This window comes from Canis lupus, chromosome 16, assembly GCF_048164855.1.
Source record: "Canis lupus baileyi chromosome 16, mCanLup2.hap1, whole genome shotgun sequence".
Lineage (NCBI taxonomy): Eukaryota > Metazoa > Chordata > Mammalia > Carnivora > Canidae > Canis > Canis lupus.
The window spans coordinates 57,728,727-57,748,859 of NC_132853.1; the positions used below are offsets into that span (position 1 = coordinate 57,728,727).

Sequence of the window (20,133 nt, forward strand, 5' to 3'; positions counted from 1 at the left end):
TCCTGGTCCTGGGGTCACAAGGGGAGGAGGTTGGGCACCCAAAGTGGGAGAGCCCAATAAACCAGGGTGTGGGCTCTGGATTGGTTGCTTTGTATTTGGAAAGCACATTCGGGTGAGTTGTTTACAAACTCTAGGGATGGGCTCCCCCCTGAGTGGGGTGGGGGGGTTTTCTCCGGGGTGAGCAAAGCCCCAAGTGTCAGAGCATCAGAATACAAAACAGTAAAAACCCTGCCTGTCTAAAGGGAGAGGAAGTGACTATCCTTCATTTGCATATGCAAATCAGAACCTATACAACAAGGCGGACAGCTACACAGAGATTGTAACTTTTTCTTTTTTTTAATTTTATTTATTTGAGAGAGAGAGTGCACAAGTAAGGGGAGGAAGGGACAGAGGGAGAGGGAGAAGCAGACTCCCTGCTGAGCACGGAGCCCAGTGCAGGGCTCGATCCCAGGACCCTGGGATCATGATCTGAGTCGTGGGCAGACGCTTAACCGACTGAGCCACCCAGGTGCCCCTGTAACTTTTTTTTTTTAAGATGCATTTATTTACTTGAGAGAGAGTGTGGTGGCAGGGACAGGGGTGCAGAGGGAGAGAGAGACACAGAATCTCAAGCAGACTCTGTGCTGAGTGCAGAGCCAGACGTGGGGCTCCATCCACGACTCTGAGATCACAACCTGGGCCGGAAACAGGAGTCAGATGCTTAACCAACTGAGCCACCCGAGTACCCTCACGACTATACCTTTTTAGGGGTCCTAGCAGGTGCCCTTCAGGAACAGGATGTAGGCATGAACGACCGTCCACCGTGAAGGCCACCAGCCACATGCGAGTCTTAAGTTCCTGACGTGCAGCTTGTCCAAAATGAGATGCGCTCTATGTGTAAAATACACACTGAATTTAGAGACTTAGTACGAATCAAATATTGAAAATATCTCATTAGTAATTTTTATATTGACTGTGTTGAAGTGATAATATGATATGTGTTTCTTTTTTTATTGTATCTACTAGAAATCTGAAATTGACCTAAGTGGCTCATAATCTATTTCCAATGGACAGCGCTGCTCTTGACCTGCCCCAAAGAATGGGCCCAGGTACACCTGGGTGTGCTCCTTTACTCTCTCTTTCCTGAGCTCAAAGGATCCTAGAGAAGGGGTCAATCCAGCCTCTCCAACCCCAGGCCCCAGATATACACACAACTGTCTGGTGAGAACCCATAGCCTCAAAGTTGAGATCTTTCCCAAAGCTTCATGTTTGACCCAGCCTGCTATAAAGCTTCAAAAAAGAAAAGAAAAGAAAAGAAAAGAAAAGAAAAGAAAAGAAAAGAAAAGAAAAGAAAAGAAGAAAAAAAAGAAAAGAAAAGAAAGGAAAAGAAAAAGAAAAAAATCAGGGGCACCTGGCTGGCTCAGTCAGAGGAGTATGTGACTCTTGATCTTAGAGTCATGAGTTCGAGCCTCATGTTCCATGTAGAGATTCTATTAAAAAAATCAGTATACAATAAGAATAAAAATAAAACTCTGTTAGTCTTAAATGATTTGATGGAGATGTGGGCAGTCCAGTGTTTTCTACTTTGACTGAGAATCCAATCTTTTAACTGGTATGAGTCGTCCTAGGTCTTCTGAACTTGCCCAGGCCGGTGCTGGTGTGGACGGGCAGGGCAGGCCTGGGGTTGGGACGGGCTGGTCCAGCTGGTGGACTCCTGTGAGGTCTTCATAAGAGAGGCTCGGGGTCCTGGCTCTGGAGGGGTCCCCTGGCCCTGATTCGCCAGAGCCACTCGCTCTTTCCCTGGCTGAACCACACACCTCCTCTTTGACTGCATATAACCTCACCTCCGGGCACTTGATCTGCACTGGCCCTCGGGAAAAGCTGGCCCAGTGTCCTCCCCCTGTGAGTCCCTCACCTGATGCCCCAGATCCGTGAGGGTGAGCCCAGAGACGGGATCCGGACAGGTCTGAGCAAGGCTTCTGTGTCCTCCACGGACTGGCGGAGGCGGGACTTGGATCAGGCTACCCTCTGGGCCTCAGCCAGCTTTCGGGATGACGCTGATAACCGCTCTCTAGTCTGATGAAGAAGATACCTGCTCTTTGTCCTCAGTTCTGGGCACAGATCTTCAAAAGCGCTTGGACTTTTGAGAGTGATAGGAAATCCTCTTTGGGATGCTAATGAGCTGCCCCAGGCAGGTCTGTAGGTGGCCTGGGGTGGGCCGGCCCAGGATTACAGAGCCCCAGGAGGGACAGAGGGACAGAGATGGAGTCTACCCTTTCCAGTAAAACAGGAATCAGAGCATAGCACTGCCCTGAGTTCTGGGAGTCATTTCAGGGAATGGTCAGACCCGAGAGGGTCAGAAGAACTCCTGAATTTGTGCCCAGCTGGTCAGAAGTGAGGGTGGCTTGGGGACCCCTGGCTGGCATCCGAAGCGGGGGCAGTCTTCTGAAGGACCCAGTCCTTACTTTGTGGGACCTGACGCGGACTTGGGGTGGCAGTGACGACAATGAACTGCAGCTCGCACAGCTGGGGTGGGGATGGAAGACCTGTATAAGGTCATTGAAAAGGTCAAATGAACAAAGAAATATAAGAAGTCAGCCCAGTGTCACACCCACACCCAACACTCAGCAGATGGTAGCTCTTACTTATATTTGACCGTTTGAACACAAATGTCTTCTTTGGCTTCTGCCGAACGCTGAACTCTAGGACCAGTCCTGGCTTCCAAACGAATTTGAGGTCTGGGGACGGTGGAGCCACCTCCCGGTCCTCTGTTTCCCTATCTGTGAAAGGAAGACCCGACAAGATCACTTATAAAGTGGGCTCCGACTCTAAAAACCTGTGACTGAGTGTGCCAAATGCTACCTAACAGTGTGCTTTGAAATCTCAGAAATACAATATTCTATGGTACTCTGGGCTTACTGATTAATAAAATATTCTGCTGCGAGAAAGAGATTCGTTTTCATGGAAAATCATAACCGACTGGCAGTGTGTTTGTCTCCTCTGGGACCCATGTTGAGGTTCAAACGCAGCGTGGCTGTGCTCCAGGTGAGAGCTCACCCAGATTGCGGGCAAAGTACCTGGAAAATCTAATGTTACGGAGCGAGCTCCATTCTTGAGAGGGAAAGTGTCTGCTCTCACGGACTGGAGATCCCCAGGCCCGAGCAGCCGAGATTTTTTTTTTTTTTTAATTTATTTATGATAGTCACAGAGAGAGAGAGAGAGGCAGAGACACAGGCAGAGGGAGAAGCAGGCTCCATGCACCGGGAGCCTGACGTGGGATTCGATCCCGGGTCTCCAGGATCGCGCCCTGGGCCAAAGGCAGGCGCCAAACCGCTGCGCCACCCAGGGATCCCTGAGCAGCCGAGATTTGAGCAGGACCTTCAGCGGCCTGCATTCAGAGTCCAGCCTGATTTCAAAAAGCCGTGCAAACCGTCCCAGGCTGAATCGGGCTCTGCTGAGTGTGTTAAAAGTATTCCGTTGCGTGCCGATCCTTTTAAGTCCGTGACTCTGTGCTACTCAGATGCAGGGCCCCATGCACCTGCGAAGTGCTGTGTCCCCAGAGGGCTCCAAGCTCCCTTCCCTCACCCTCTTCTTCCCCTGTCTCTTCTCTGCTGCTCACCCCCACATCACACCGCCTGCTTTCTCTCGGACTCTTGAGCCTGAGACTCCAAGACATTCTTTGCTTCCAATCCAGGCTCGTGCTTCACTGAGGGTCCAGCCCCAGCCTGGAGACGCTGGCCGGGAATCTAGCTCTGGTGTTCTGCTCATTCCAGAGCCTTGCTTCATCCCTGACAGGGTAGCAGAGGGGGACAGCAGTCGTTTCTGCCAGTCATGAATTTGTTTCCCCCAAAACAATGCAAATACTGTTAGAACCATGTCACCTTTGTGCTACGAGGATCTGGGGTGTCTTCTGAAAAACTCCCTTTATTTACCAATGGGGAAGGTGTGGTGCATAGAGATGGAATGGGGGCTGGCAGCAGTGCAGGCAGTGAAAGAGTTCCCCTCAAAAGACAGAACAAAGAGAGAGAGAGAAGTTTATTGAATACACAGCAAGGGAGCAGCGGGCAGGACAGCAGAGGCGAGACGGTCTGCTATGAGGTGGTGGTAACGGGGCTATAGTCGTAGGGTGGAATGAGGGAGTATGAGATTGCATGGGATTTCCCCCTTTTTGGGTAATCTTAGGAATCGTGCCTGGTTGTAATTGGTCAGTTAGAGGCTATTGCTATTTGGAGGTGGGTCTCCTAGTGAGCCTGTTTGCAGCAGCTGGAGGTGGCTCTGGGCCCTTGTGTCTTGCTCTGGTTTCAGTGGTCAAGCCTATGGCCTAAAAGCAGCCTCTACAGAGAGGACTTAGGGGGACAGGGAACACATACCTGAGCATACATCTTGCACGTGGGCAGGTGGGAGTTCAGGGGCCCCCAGGACCACCCACACGCAGGCTCCATGATTCACTAGAAGGGCACAGGGCTCAGCAGGGCCTCACACCCCCGTGAGGACCGTCCATGATAGCAAAAGGACACAGATGGAAATCAGCAAAGGGAAGGGGTGCCTGGGGCCGGGTCTGGATCCAGAGAGACTGGGCATCTTGTCCCAGTGGAGCTGTGTAGACGGGGTTCAGTTCTCACAGTACTCTGTGCAAGAACGTGCGCATTATTGCCAACCAGGGGCGCTCACCTGAGCCTCAGTGCCGGGGTTATTTACCGGGTGTCCTAGTCAGGACTGTCCACCCATGTGGCTGACCTCGGGGTGCAGCCCTTCCAGGGTGGAGCAGATACTATGCAGCCCAAGGCCCCCTGCTGCTCAGACAGGAGCTTCCCAGAGCTCAGAGGTGACCTCCCAGGAGCCAGGGGCAAGGGGTGAGCCTCTCCTTGGGCAAGGCTCATGCTTTACGGCTCGGAAGGGATCCCACGGTCCTCTTTTGGACCCTCTCCATACACACCTGAGCCCCCAGGCACACAGCAGGCGCCTAGGACTACATGCTTAGTGAGCCGAAGGCATTAACTGGCCAGCTCCCACTTTCTCCGGCCTAATCAAACATGATTCTTCTCACTTCCCTCTGGGAGCCTCCAGATCCTATCTCTAGCAGCACACTGGAATCAGGACAAAGGCAGAAAAGGTCCCTGAGTAGCCAAAATCCTTATCACCCAGTCGCATCCTTATCAGCCAGAACTGGGCCTTACTCACGGTCTGCCCCGCGGTATCTCCTTCCTCAGTTTGAACACGGAGAGTTTGGGTTTACGACCCACAGCACATTATAAGCAGCAGGTGGGGGGGGGGCAGGGGGACAGGGAGAGAGCTGGGACAGAGGCGGGGAAGAGGGAGGAGGGGGTGGACAAAATACCAAGAAATAGTCAAGAAACCAAAGATTACGGTTCTGGGACAACTTCGTTGGGGGCATGTTGTTCCTTGTGCGGCAGCCACCTCTGGTACCAGAAGGTACCAGAGGGCGGTGATTCGTAGCCAGCGGCCTAACCCCCAAAACATCAGGAAAGTGGCCAGGGTGGCTTATCCTTGGAGAAGGCACGAAAGCAGCCATGCGTTTTCGGGAGATGGCTGCGGTTGGTGGAAAATCCTCCGGCCTGGGGTGCCCACTACCCCACCAGCGTGGGCTTAGAGCATCGTGAATGGGACCTGTGCTCACAGACTTCTTCCGCCCCTCCTCCTTCTACCCGTACGTCCGTCACACGTCACTGGGACTGGGCGCAGGGCCCACGACGTCTGGCTCCCAAGCACCACATCCACCTCTGCCTGCAAGGCTGCCTCTCCCAAGGCGGGCCAGCCGGGGCAGTCACAGCAAAGGGCATTTCCCCCCATTACCCATGACCTTGAGGCCCCAGGGAAGCTTGCGGGGCCAGGGGGTGGGTGCGGTAGGGACGTGGAGGTGACTCAAAGAAAGCAGATTCCTAGAATCACAAAACAGGGGCAGGGTCTGGAAATGTCCTCGAGGTTCTGGAGGCATGACCCTGGAGCCAGCAGAGGGGAACGGGCATGGCTGGACCCCCAAGAGTGAATTTCCCTCCCAGGGGGTCCCAACAGACAGTTCTCATTTCACTTTGATGCTCTGGGGCTTTGATTCTCTGACACAGACCCTGGGCTCTCGAGGAAGAGCCGGGCCTGAGCCCAGAACAAGGACTGGCTAGAGAAACTGAGTCTGGTGGGCCCCTCGCTCTCCCCCTCCCTGGGGCCGTGAGGCTGTCTTCCCATCTGAGGCTCATCCCTGGGCTCGCACCCTCTGCTCCTACCTCCAGCCACACTTTCTCCCTGCTGCTCCCCCTCAAGCACTCACCCTTCCCTGCCCGCCTGGCTCCAAGCGCCCTTGCGTCTGCCCTGGCCTCCCGTCCCCCCGCTCTGTCCACACTGCTCCCCAACATGCAAGCCGAGCTGGTCCCCACCCATGTGTCCCCAGTAGAAACCTCTCTGGCAGGTTCCCATTCACTTTCCCCTCCGGTCTTAACCTTGTGGGCACCACAGACCAGTGAGAGACTCCGACACGACCATTCACCAGGAAAGGCCCACGTGTGACTTCAGGGGGTCTGGGATCACCCCAGGGTCACCCACCAATCCCTGGCCATCTGTGGACCAACTCCGGGCTGAGATCCTGAATCCAGAGGCCTTTCCTACAGGAGCCTCTCTTGGGCCATGTCCTCATCAGCCGGCTCTTACAGAGGGGCGACTGCGCGCCAGGCCTTGGGGTGGCACTGCTGGGACCACCAGGGAGGCCGCTCCCGCTCCCGGAGCTCTTGGCTCACGCCTCTGTCAGGGTGCCCTTCATCCAGCGCACTTTACACGTGTGCACGGCCACCTCCCCAGGCACCCGGTGTCTCCCCAGCAGGTGCGGTGGGAGATCCACGTCCCAACACCCAGTGCACACTCAGCGCCCCGGGGAGGCCCGTCAGGTGAACGAAGGAGGACACTCGCGGCCAGCGTTCACTTGGGGTGAGACGTGCAGCAGGTGCTTTGGGAAGAAAGTGTCTTTAAAGGCCTGTGCGGTGCCTGCCCTTCTCCCGACCTCCCCGGCGCAGCCAGCAGCTTGTCCTCAGAACCGTGGGAGCCTGGTGTGAACACCACCGTCCTGGCTTGCTTGCACACTTTGCACAAAACGCTCTTTGTTATATTTACTGAGGAGGGCACGTAGGTATAGTTTCCTTTCTGCGTTCCGGTGTGGCCGAGGAAGCCGAGGATTCTTCTCACCTTTTAGCTGTTACTATAATAATACATTTGGAGGGTCACAGGCCGTTTTGCAAAGTAACTGTAGATGTGCGACCTCATCCTGACCTCGCAACGGCCCTGTGAAACCAGTGGGTAACAGCTCCGATCTCCAGCAGTAACACGAGGCCCTGGAAACTTCCAGAGGTGAAATTACTCATGCAGGGCGTCCTGGTCACAATGCAGCCACTCCCCCTGGCCCTCCGAAGACACTGTCCTTCTCATCGGCTCCCCGCCGGCCCTCCATCCCTCGACCTCCCAGCCTGGGGAGCTTGCTGGCCATCCCAGCCCCCCACCCCCAAGACTAGACCTTTGAGAGCTGACCCTGCCCGTCTTTCCCCAACCCTGCTGTCAGCCGTTTCCTGGTGGGGATGCTTAGGGCCCCGGTGGGAGTTTCTGCACCACAGAGCTCGGCCGCGGCTCGGTGTCCATCTCCGGCCGGCTGTCCAGCTCCCTCTACGCTTGCATCTTCCCCCCGCTGGTGCTGGTCAGGGGCCCGGAGCTCTGGCCTCCCAGAGGGGAAGCGCAGGGCGGCGAGGGATGCGCTGGGGGGACACCCCCCCCCCCCCCCGGCGCTGAAAGAGCCTGTTGGGAGTAGATGGGAGTCGGGAGCCGGAGTCTAACCATGATGAGCCTTGAAGCTCATTCTCCCCCAGTCGAGCCTCCTTCAGAGCCTCCTTATAAATGCCAGTCAAACCTTGTGATTTTCGTCTTTCATTATTCATCGAGGGGAAAGCAGATTAAAAATACATGATGGCATTTTCCAGGTCGGATCACTCAGCGTGGCAAGGGTGTTTATCAAGGGTCCTTGTTCCCGCTGTGATGTCTGCGGCAGCCCCCGGAGCCTGCCCGGCCCAGAGCCCCTCCGCCTCCGCTGGCCTGGTCGGGCATCTGGGAAACTGCAAGCACGGCTCCTGCCAGAAAAGGCAAGGCTTTTGTGCTTTATTGAAAGAGACAGGATTTATTTTCATTTCCCTTTGCCTCCTGTGCTTTGAGGTTCCCTAAAGCCAGGGGATTCCAGAATAAGCAAAGAAACCAGATCCCCCATAAGAGTGGCTTTCTGGCTAATTGCCTGGCTAAGGATTAGCTTCAAATCCTCTCCTGCTTTGAAATCTGCCTTCTCATTAGGCTCTGCTGATCCTCAGGTAGGACAGCTCCACCCCCCCCCCACTTTCATTTTGGGGATGCTTCTAGGGACCTCGCCCTCCCTTTGTACAGGGCTTCCGTGCAGGGTGGAGGGCCATGCCGGCCCAGGCTCACCTGCGCCCTCAGCAACCCCCCCACCCCAACTCAGGCCTCCCTGACTGCTTCCTCCGGGGCCCCCCAGGGTGTGCATGAGGCAAGGGGCATCTGGAGAAGGTGAGGGGTCTTCTGGAGCAGGGTTCAGAGCCGTCCATCCCTGCTCGGCTCCAAGGGGCTCTGGAGTCTGCAAGAGCCAATTCCCTGCTTAGTGACATCACACTGACAGCCTGAAATGGGTCCTGGTGGGAGCTTTTACACCAGGGAAACCCAAACACCACCTTCGGGGCTTTTGTTTGCTGGAGAGCCAGTTTACCAGCACACCACCTCCCCTCGCCCGCCGCAGGACCTGGTCCACCTGCCAGGCACTTCCCTGTGGGAGAAGGAGGTGAGCGGGAACCAGGAAGGTCGGAGGGGAAGGCTGCTTTTCTAGGTAACAGAACTGGAACTTAACTGCTCCTGGGTGAGCAGGCTTCTCTGTTTACCCAAACTGGCACGAGTGGGGGGCTGTATCTGCAGAGGCCCCCACGGGGGTGAGCTAGACACGGAGAGACACCTGTCTCTTCCCTCAACCGCAGCCTTTGGTCCAGTGTCCGTTTCCCCCTGAAGACAAGGTGTCTGGGTCTGGGTTTGGGAGCAGTGAGTAGGGAGTGTGATGGGGCACCTCTGACAACTGCTGGACACCCCACCTGGGAACCTGGCAGAGGATGAGGCCCTTGAGGTCCAGTTTGGGCTCGTCGACCCCGGGCTGCCTGGGAGAGCCCAGCAGAGGAGATCAGGACATGCCCAGAAACTGGACCAGGGACAGCCAGCCCACTGGGAAGGCAGGACAGTCTGGCTCCCTGCCCTCTCTGGTCACGCTGACCAGTGAATTGTCCTAGAGCGGCGAGTCACTAGCCACTCCCTGGACACAGCTGGCAGCTGGGTGCCAGCCCAGGTGAGAGGCCTTCCCTGGCTCCTTCTGGTTACATGGAGGTTCTGGCCCCGCTCCCAGGAAGGCACAGCCCAGCTGCATGATGACGTCTCTAACCTCCTCTGCCTTGTCCCTGCCCCCCTTCAAATTAAAGGGGTTCTAAAGTCCAATTACGGCAGGGAACACGTCGCTTCTTTTAACCAGAGAATCTGACTCTGCTCAAGGGATATTTGCAATTGCCTGCAGCCTCCCCTGAGCTAAAAAATTATATGCTTTCTCTCTTTGCTAAATTACCACATCCTCAGATTGGTGCTGAGGGGGTCCCCGCCGGAAAACCAAAGTGTCAACCCTTTTTGCAAACTCTGAGCCTGTAATTGGTTTGGAAATACCAAGTGAATAGCTAAAAAGGCTTCAAGGGGATTAATGTCAAATAACACGTCCCCTTGATGGCGTGGAGAGCTGTCGTGTGGGCATCGGTGGTGGCAGGCGCAGTTAATTTCAGCCCACGGTGCAGAAACATCATTAGGATTCAAGATTTGGGAACATTGCGTCCAGAGCCCCAAACCAGCGTGCAGAGCTGAAGGATGCCGCAGACCTCTTCCGCAGGGCGGGTTGGTGGGGGTGGCCACACCTGTACCTGCCTCTGAGTGGCACCGGGCTGCAATGTCCTCCGCCCGGAGAGCATTCCCTGAGCTGTAAGCAACTCGAGGGCACGTTTCTTCTCTTCTCCGGCCTTGAACGGGGTCTGGGCATGCTGGGGAGGATCGGGTTTTCAGGTCAGACACCAAGCCGCGTCTAGCTCATCAGCCATGTGGCTCAAGGCAAATCATGCAACCGTTCTGAGCCTCAACGTGCTCATTTGTAAAATGGGAAGAATGTTTCCAGCAAGTCACTATGAGGATGACATGGTTCCATAGATCTTCCCCACCCCACCCCCCTTCCCGGTCACCCAACCAAAGACCGTAGTCTAGATTCTTCCCAACTCCCTCCTGCCGAGACACCCATGATCCCTTAGGCTGTGTTGCTCTCTTTCCTTACGCCAAGTAAGAAACCCGGTTTGTTCAATGGCAGGTGCATTCCTGGTGATCTTTGCTGGAGGACACTGGCCCTCGCTACCTTTCAAGTCTTCGGTAGTCACACGTGGCTAGCGGCTACCATGTTGGGCTGCCTGGACATAGAACAATTCCTTCATTGTAGAAAGTTCTCTCCGGCAACCTTGCTCTACAAGACCTGATTCCGAATCCTGGCTGTGCAGTTAATCAGCTGTGAGAACATGGGCGCATCATGCAACCCCTCTGGCCTCCTTGTCTGTAAAACGGCAGTAATAATCATTGCTGTAGAATCAAATGAGATAACACACGTTAAGAACCCAACATTGTGCCTGGCATGGTGTTTGAAACCATGTCCACTGAGGCTTTGATACTCCTCCCTTCGAGAAGAGCAACCACTCTGGGCACCTGGGAGGCTCTGCTGGTTGCGCATCTGACTCTTGGTTTCAGCTCAGGTAGTGATCCCACCCCATGGGTCATGGGGTCTCACGGTCCAGCCCTGCGTCAGGCTCCACGCTCAGTAGGGGAGGGGGCCTGCTTGAGATTCTCTCTCTGCTCCTCCCCAACAGTGGTGCAAACACTCTCTTTCTCTCTCTGAAATAAGTAAATCTTGGAAAAGAAGAGAGAGAAGAGAAACTTCTCTCTCTTGAATGTGTCTGAACTTAGGGACTCACTTCTTTTTTTTTTAATTTATTCATGAGAGACACAGAGAGAGATGCAGAGACACAGGCAGAGGGAGAAGCAGGCTCCCTGCAAGGAGCCCGATGTGGGACTCGATCTTGGGACTCCAGGATCACGCCCTGAGCTGAAGGCAGGCGCTAAACCGCTGAGCCACCCAGGTGTCCCCAAGTCGCTAAGTTTTGAGGTCATTTGTTACCCAGCAATAGGTGACTCACACACGTGGATTGTGGCAGTGCTTGATTCCCGTTAGCCGTTCTGGCCAGCGTCCACAGAGCTGGCCTACAGGGACAGCACCCGGATTTGCCACACGAGCGATGCTGTCTCCTGCTGGTCATCCTTACTGCAGATGAGGAAACTGGTCTTCTGGCCTTGACGTCAGCCTGAGTATGGGCGGTGCGGCCACTCCCAGCATGGTCATCTGATGAGAAACACCAGCCAGGAAGTGAGCAGGTGCTGGCAAGTCAGGGATTTGGGTGCCAAGGGCTCAGGACCACCCTGGAGGCCCCTTCCAGCCCCCGAGGGCCTTTCCAGCAGGACCTTGGTGTCACCCTGTTCTGCCCCCATCAGCCTCGAACACACGGCAGGCTGCCCAGGGGGCTGGGGATGGAATCGCCCTTTGCAAGGAGGGGAGTTATGAGATTGGAATGGGGGAGAGAGGGCCAAGAGTTCCCCTCTCTGGTGGCAGCCCCTCCTTAGCTGTGCCCCAGAATCTCCCCTGGCCCAGCCTGGACCCTGTCAGGCCTCATCCCCTCGGTGGCCTCCCTGCTTCCTGGGACACCACCTGCCAGGCAGATGGGCAAACAGAGATTGCGTGTCCCACTCAGGGACCTCAGTGGCTCAGAAACAGCAGGACTCCCAGAACCCTCCCTGCACCTCTCCACGAGGACCCCAGGGAGAACAAAGGGACACCTCCAAAAGTGGGAAGACGGGATGGGCCAGCACAGCCTCTGCCACACATTTCTTGAAGAGCCGTAGTGTGTAAGTTCCAGACCTGAGTGTGTGCGCAGCCCTGGTTGTCTCTGGGAGCCCCAGGGCCCGGGAGGGAGGGTGATCCTGCCAGCAAGCACTTAACAAATTGGCCTGAAATGCCCCATCCCTGGCTCCCAGACCTCCCGGCGCCCGGAGGGAGCAGGGAGGGGAAAGCCCAGAACCCAGGCAAAAGAATTAATTGAAGGTTGAACTCTGTGCTCAGAGGAAGAGGCACATCCTCTCGGGTGAGTGCACGGTCCCAAGGCTGCCACCATCCTCTGCCAGGCCCTGCATGTCAGCGCCTGATGGCTATGCAAAGCAGGGGGCCCCTCTCTTTCGAGTGAGTGAGAGTAAGCCGTCTACACCAGGGTTAACAATCTATATTTATGAGATGTCGCCAGCTGCTTCTGTGTTTCACATGTGTTTGTTAATGAGAGGTAACCTGAAGGTCAGGTTATTATGTAAATAACTCCAAGGAGGGGGGTGGAGGTGACCCCCCCCATGAGTCTGCAGCTTTCGGGAGGCCCTAATGAATACTGGGGCTTGTCACTTGTCCCATGATGGGAACTCACTTTACTGAGCAGAGGGATGGAAAGGACGGGTCTCTCCCTATCTGAGCTCAGATGAGCTACTTTCCCTCCATTCCCACGTGACCAGAGTAAATTCCAATTTTCCTGCCTCCCCCTCCCCGCTGCACCTGCTCCTGTATCCCCACGCAGATGGGGGCGGGAGGAGACGCAGACGGGGACACTGGCTGCAGGACCTTCTGGCTGCCGCAGTCTGCAGTGTCAAAACTGCAAACCATCCCCACCCACCAGGCCCCGAACCAGCCTCACGCCTCTGGCTCAGAAATCACCCGCTTAGGCCTCCCAGAAAATGAGGAGAAGGTTAGCCAAGGAGCGTGAGTGGCCTTCCAGAGTCCCCAGCGGAAGGCTGACCACAGAGTGGTGGACGGCAGTGAGCAGGGGAGGCAGGGGTGCCCCTGGCCCCGCTGGCAGCTGGATCTGGGGATGCACGGCAGGTCCCCGACCCCCGCAGCCCACCCCGGGAAGGGGACCCCCGGCCTCTGTGGAGGACTGCCCTGTGGGAGGAGCAACAGAGCTGCCAGGCCCAGGGGGCACCAGGGGCAGGCACCTGCCCGGAGACCCAGGAGCTGGGCGTCCCGGTGGGGCAGGTGGGCCGGTGGTCATGCAGAGGGCTCCCGGCTCCTCCTGGGGGCTGGGGTTTGTCCAGCATCCAGGCTGGTGGCGCCGACAGTCCGTCCGCAGGCAGGGGGCAGCTGGTCCTGACTGAGGAGAGCTGCCCGCCCTGCTCACCCTGCCCACCCGGCAGCCTGCTCTGCTCACCCTGCTCACCCTGCCCACCTGCCCTGCCCACCTTGCCCTGCTTGCCCACCCTGCCCACCATGCTCACCCTGCCCTGCCCACCCTGTACCCCTGCCTGCCTGCCCTGCTCACCCTGCCCTGCCCACCCTCCCCACCCTGCCTTGCCCACCCTGCCCACCCTGCCCCGTCTGCCCGCCCACCCTGCCCACCCCGCTCACCCTGCCCACCCTGCCCTGCCCTCATATCGTTTGTGCAAAGCTCACACCTGGCTCTGAGCAGTGCGGTGCAGCCACCAGAGTGTCTCTACGAACGAGATGCTGCGTCCCCCTAGACTCCTCTGGCTGAATAAAAGCTGAATATAAATCACGTGCCTGCGTCACGCTCCGGCTTTGCCTTTGACTAGAGGGAGCATGCCGAAATGGTTGATTAAAAATAAATAATATTAGGCTGTTCTGGGTCCTCCAAGCGGGCGGCCGGCTCCCCTCTCCATGTGCCAGCGAGATAAAGCAGCCCGGCCCGTGGGAGCTCCTGCGGAGCCGGTGCGATCTGGTTAGGGCTGCTTTTATGGCCGCTGTATGATTTACACCCGCATGCAGACGTGTGCAGTGTTTGAGCAGTAATTGTCCCGTATATATGGTCCTTGAGTGTCGGAGAAATGTCCCTTCGGGGGAAGGCGGGTGTTCCCATCTTTTCTGTCAGAAGCAAGGGTGGTGGGAGGCAGGACATTGGGGATGGTTGACAGGCTGGACGAGGGGACAGGGACACAAATGAGCCCAGCATGGCTTTCCTCTGCCCCTTCTTGGACACGATGACAAATGCCACTGCTGGAGGCCGCCACCATTACCCACCTTCCCCCGCTGCACCCTCCACAAGCTGAAGGACCCCTGGGCTTCTCTGTCCAAAGCGGAGGGGCGGCCCCTCCCCTTTACCGGCCGACCTCAGAGCAGGTGCAGGGCTTGCACCTGTGGCCGCGCTCGCCGAGGGGGTCGGGGCATCCGAAGGGAGTCGCATCCTTCTTAAGCAATGACAACATGATGACACAAAGATACTGATAGTGACATGTGTCGCATGCTTCCTGCACTCGCACTTGCCATGCACGGCCACGTTTAAGCCTTGCAGTGTCCCTTAAAGCAGGCTGTGGGCGCAGCCACTGAAGTGGCCGGGGAAGTGAGGTGCGCGGAGAAGGAAGGCCCAACTGGAACCCTACCCGGGCTTTGTCGTGCTGCAAACTGGAAAGTCCAAGAAAGGAGAAATCTGGCCAAGCGGTGGGGTCACGGTGCATTCAGCAGACACCCCCAAAATGCTCCCTGAGTGAAATATCTGATATTCAGTCAATGCATGGGCTTCATCCAGTATGGATCTTGCTTTCAAGTTCTAGATGATGCATCATCAAGTCCATTCCATTTCCACCTCGCGGCAGCTAATCCTGGCTCCATTTTCTCTCGTTCGTGGGAGGATCTGTTCCTTCCCTACGACAAGCTGTGCGAGCCGCGGGAACCCACTCCACCTGGCTGGGTCGCAACCCTTCCATCTGTAAGGCAAAGGGGGTGTACGGTGCTCAGTGAAAGAAGCCAGACACGGAAATCCACACACCGTGTGATTCCGTTTATATGAAGTGTCCAGAACAGGCAAATCCATAGGGACAGAAAGCTGACGAGTGTTTGCAGGGTTGGGGGGGGTGAGGGGATGGAGAGTCACTGCTAATGGGGATGGGGTCTCCCTTTGGGGTGATGGAAATGCTTGGGAACTAGGTAGAGGTCGTGTTGCAGCACGGTGTGCATGCGCTAAGTGCCGCCGCGCGTGCACTTCAAAACGGATGACTTTGTGTTATGTGAATTTTATTTGCATTAAGAATCAAGGAGGGGATCTGGGTGGGCTGGCCTTGCACCCTCGGGTATGATGTTCTATTATTCCGTGTGGCCAGGTCGCTGCCCCTCCCTCGGCTGACATCCCTATGTACCATCCTGACACCCTCGTGGAACCACCCATCATATGGCTCAATTGATGGACAAGTCAGGAACCTCACAACTCAAGGTACAGGTGGTACAGGAGGAGGACGTGCTCCAGACCGCACGAGAAGGGTGGACAGTGAAGTGACGGCGTCAGGTCAAGGGCAATTTGAAGCGTGCTGGCTTGGTGAGAGGCTGAGAGGGGGGACACCAGGACAGAAGGGTCGCCAGGGCCCTCAGGGGAGGGGGCGCTCCCTCTGCAGAAGCGGGGATGGGAGGAGGCTTCAACACAGAAGGACAGGGGCCCCAGGCAGGGGGGCAGCGACAACGGTGTTATAGTCCAGGGACATTTCTTGAGGGAGCTCGTGGTACCTTCCTCCTAGGGACCCAGACCTTGGGATGTGAGGAGTGCATCCTCATCGAGACACAATTTCTCTTTAAAACTATGCCGTCAATGTGCGGGTGAGGGGTCTGTGCTTCCAGAGGCAGGAAGGGGGCCCGGTAATGCCCTGGGGAGGTCAGGAGTCCTGCCTGCACTGAAGGCACATCTCCGTGGGCAAACCCAGAGGTAAAGTGGCCCTCACTCTGCCCTCTTCCAGGCCGTGACACCCCTGCCCCTGCGAGCAGCCCCCTACCCGGCTGCAGAGGGGTGTGCTGCGGGCCCCGACCCGTCTAAAGCATCCATTGTCCACTTCCTCTGTGATGAGGGTGACACTCTCAGTGATAGAAAGTTTTGTGCTCACAGAAGAGCATGAAGAAGAAGACTGAGACCCCCCTCCTAGCTCTCCCTTTAGCACTTTGGGGAGCATCTTTATGCACAGATGCCAGGCCAGCTCCTCATTTTGGAGCAAGACACACTGCATTTTCACTTTGCACCAGGCCTGCGAGGTAGCCAGTCCTGGGTACCCGCTACTAGCAGCAAACTGGAGGTCATATACTGTTCATACTACTGTAATGAGTTATCTGTCACCGTGCGCTGAGTGTCCTGTCCTCCAGATCAGATGTGGGTACCTAAGCCTCCCGGTGGGTGGTGTCAGGAGGCGAGGCCTCTGGGACGTGAGAGGTCATGAGGGTGGAGTCTTCATAAATGGGGTTCACGCTCTTATAGAAGAGACCCAGAGGGCTCCCTTGCCCCTTCCTCCCTGTGAAGACACGGCCAGAAGGCAGATAAGGGACATCTGTGAGCCGGAAAGGGATCTCTCACCAGACACCCAGCCCCAAAACACCCTAATCTTGGGGTTCCAGCCTCCAGAACCATGAGAAACAAATTTCTATAGTTTACAGCCACCCTGTCTGTGGTAACTCATTACAGCAGCCCAAACAGACTAAGATATCCATTTTTATTTATTTAAAACAGAAGTTGTTGAGTAATAAACATGTGGTTTCAAAAAATCAAAATATATGGAAAATCCACCAGCCTGTCAGCGCCTGCTGCCCCAGGGCAGCCTGGGTATCTGGCACGATGCAGCCAAATGGGCGAGTGAAGGAATGAATCATATGCTGTGGGAGAGGTTCCCAGGTCATCGGGGCCCAGGGTTCTCAAGCTGTGCTCCAGGAGCTCAGGGTGGGTGGCAGGTGGGTTGGGAGCTGGGTGTGCTGGAGGCATCGAGGGAGGGTGCCAGTCTCCAGTGCAATCAGAGGCCCTAGGGGTCTATCTCTTGTATGTATGGAGTTCCAAGCAAGATTTAATTGATAAAAGTGTTCTGCTGCAAATAAGCAACCACAACGAGCTTGCCCACCATATGCTTTTATAAATAAAGTTTTATTGGAACACGTCACACCTGTTCATGCACAGATTGCCTATGGCTGCTTCCATGATGCCATGCAGCGGAGGAGAGAAGTTGCCACAGAGACTTTCTGGCTGCCAAAACCTGAAATATTTCTTACCAGCCTCTTTACAGAAAAAGTTTGTACAACCCCTGATCTAATCGAATCCCCCCCCCCCATTAAATAGATGAGCAAGCTGAGCCTCAGAGAAAGATTCGAGGTCACAAAATAAGATAACAGGAGACCTCGGAATAAAATTATAATCCAGGGACATCCAGTGCATAGAGATTTCTGAAAGCCACCTGTCTCCACGCCCCCCACAGCTCACATCCAGGGAACGGCCAACCAGAAGACCTGTTTTCTACGTTTTTCAAAAAATCTACAGGCTTTCTGCTCTGGCTCATTGTTTCCTCTCTTGGTGAGCCTTGGGGAGACAGGGTGCCATCTTCCATGGGTCTGAGGAGGGCACAGAAGAGAGGCTGAGGTTGGACAACTAGTAAAAACAATCAGCCTGCGTTCCCTCCTTCTCCTTCTAGTGACATGCAAACAGCCACTGTCGCCTGGGCTTGGCCGTGGGATCTGCCCAGGCCATTCAGGAAGCACAAGGGGCTTTCTGACACCACGAATAATGAGCAGAGAGCATGGATTTGCTGATGATGGAGGGACCTTCTGAGAAGCAAAACAACAACAAGAAGGAGCCTACGCTTGCCCAATAATACAGATGATCAGAGTAAGTGGAGTGGACGCATCATTAACACCAGCTTGGCACAATAATTACATGCAAAGGGAACCCGTCAGCAAAAAATGAAAGCAAGATAAAAGCTGTGTAGTGTCTGGTTTTAAAGGAGGGTCATGGGTTTCCAAAGTCCGCGCGTGTTTGTGCGCCGATGCCTGGGCAGACCGTGAGAAGGGCTGGGGGGCAGAGGGTTCTGTCCTAGTGCACAAGCAAGCGGCACCACTGTGGGAGCAGAGCTGTGAACAGAGAGGCCTGTGTGGTTCTGAACTAGTTGTTAAACCTTTCTCAGCACCGGTTTGTTCATTTGTGGTGTGTTTTTATTCCAAAGGGTTGTATGAGTAATTGCCTTGGCCATTTGGCTGGAAGGGGTAGAAAACTTCAGTTCAAGGTAAAAGGGGGTACTTCTAGCAGCAGTAATCATGATATGATACAAATCATGGATTTATAACCCACTCTGAGGGAGCTTAGCTTCCCAACGTCCATGCATTGCTGACCTCTGCCACACTCCATTCCCAACTCAGCTCACTGCCTGCGGGGACACATTCTGCACCAGAGGGGAACACTCTCCCCTGGCTCCCTCAGTGCTGTGCCCAGAGAAATGGGAAGGATGCCCCTCTACATTTTCACGGAGTCAGCACTGGGCTTGGGAGGGGCCCCTGCCTCTCTCCCATACTATTCCCTCCTCTAGAAATAGCTTCCCCTCCTTCTGTCTGGCCAAAAACTGCATAAACTTCATAACCCAGCACAGCCTTCTTTGCTGCCACTGCATCACAGCTGTGGCGGCAAGAATGCAGTCTCTGTGAAGGCAGGGACCACTGTCCACCATCATTATCATCCTGCAACCCAGCACAGCCCTGACACGTATCCAATGTCCAGTAAATGTGGGTGGGTGGATAGAAAGATGAATGGAGTGATAGATGGACGGATGGATGGATGGATGGATGGATGGATGGATGGATGGATGAATGGATGGGGTGGTGGATGGATGAGTGGGTGAGTGGGTGGATGGCTGACTGGATGGAGTGATGCATGGGGTGGTGGATGGATGGATGGATGGATGGATGGATGTATGTATGTATGTATGGATGGATGGATGGATGGATGGATGGATGAATGGGTGGGTGGGTGGATGCACGGGGTGGTGGTTGGATGGATGGGTGAATGGACAGCTGAATGGAGTGATGGATGCGTGGGTGGGTGGGTGGGTGGGTGGATGGATGGATGGAGTAATGCATGGGGTGGTGGATGGGTGGATGGATGGGTGGGTAGATGGACTGATGCATGGGGTGGTGGATGGATGGATGGATGGATGGATGGATGGATGGATGGATGGAGTGGTGGATGGATGGGGTGGTGGATGGGTGGGTGGGTGGGGGGTGGATGGATGGGTGGGTGGATGGACAGATGAATGGAGTGATAGATAGAGTGATGGGTAGATGGATGGAGTGATGGATGTGGTGGTAAGTGGGGTGGTGGATAGATGGTTATGGTGAATGGGTGGGTGGATGGATAGGTGGATGTCAGCACCCAGTAGAAAGAGCCAGTTCCTAGCTTTGGCGGCCCAGTGTCAGCAAAGGGAATGGGTCATCCCAACCCAAGGCAGCCCAGAGAACATTTGAGGGCCTCTCCCTCCAAGCCTTTCTGTCCTATGCAGTGGCCTCCACTCCCCTGGAGACCATGAAAAATGACTTGACAACAGCCCAGAGGAAGCGTGCCTCTTCAGGCTACAGCTTTCAAAATCTTCTCCTGTCATCAGAGCCTGCAAATAAAATGGTAGCTATGCCTGGCAACCTCAGAGGATCAAAGGCAGCAAGAGAAAAGCAAAATCAAATTACCCTGGAAGGCAGCAGCCCTGGAAGAAGCATGGCTTGTGAAATTGAAAGCAGAGACACTGGAGCCTGCCCCCCTCCTCTGCGACCGCCCCGCCAGCCGCTGGACGTTTGAAGCAGGGATTGTAAACTGCTCGGGTGAGGAAGGAGAAGCCAGCCCACAAAAGGCTTTGTTTGGCCCGTACCATGCTTTCTCATTTTAAAATCTGGGTGCCAACATCTAAAATCGTGTGCTTTCACATAAAAATCTAGTTCACAGGTCTGGTTCCTCCAAAGAAACCAGATATTGCAGGTGACTCCAGGTTCCCCCATGACGGCAGTTATCTGGAGCTGAGCAGGGGCTGCCTGTTGGATGTGGCACTCCCCAGGTGACCACAGGTCCACCCACCACCAGTACCTGCCTGGCCCCCGAAGGTGAGTGGACGGACACCCAGCGTTTCTGTTCACGGAGGACTCTGCTCCCCGCCAAGAAGCACAATTCCGTGGCTCCCAAA

At 55.4% G+C, this 20,133-nt stretch overlaps 1 long non-coding RNA gene across 1 annotated transcript; it reads right to left on the bottom strand.

Annotated features, from left to right (window-relative positions):
- Nucleotides 1-3,996: 3,996 nt before the first annotated feature.
- LOC140607225 (uncharacterized) lies at nucleotides 3,997-14,153 on the bottom strand. The gene is made up of 3 exons (XR_012009344.1): nucleotides 13,624-14,153; nucleotides 11,280-11,482; nucleotides 3,997-10,642 (listed from the first exon to the last, which is right to left on the bottom strand). It is a non-coding gene; the product is annotated as an uncharacterized lncRNA (long non-coding RNA).
- Nucleotides 14,154-20,133: the final 5,980 nt, after the last annotated feature.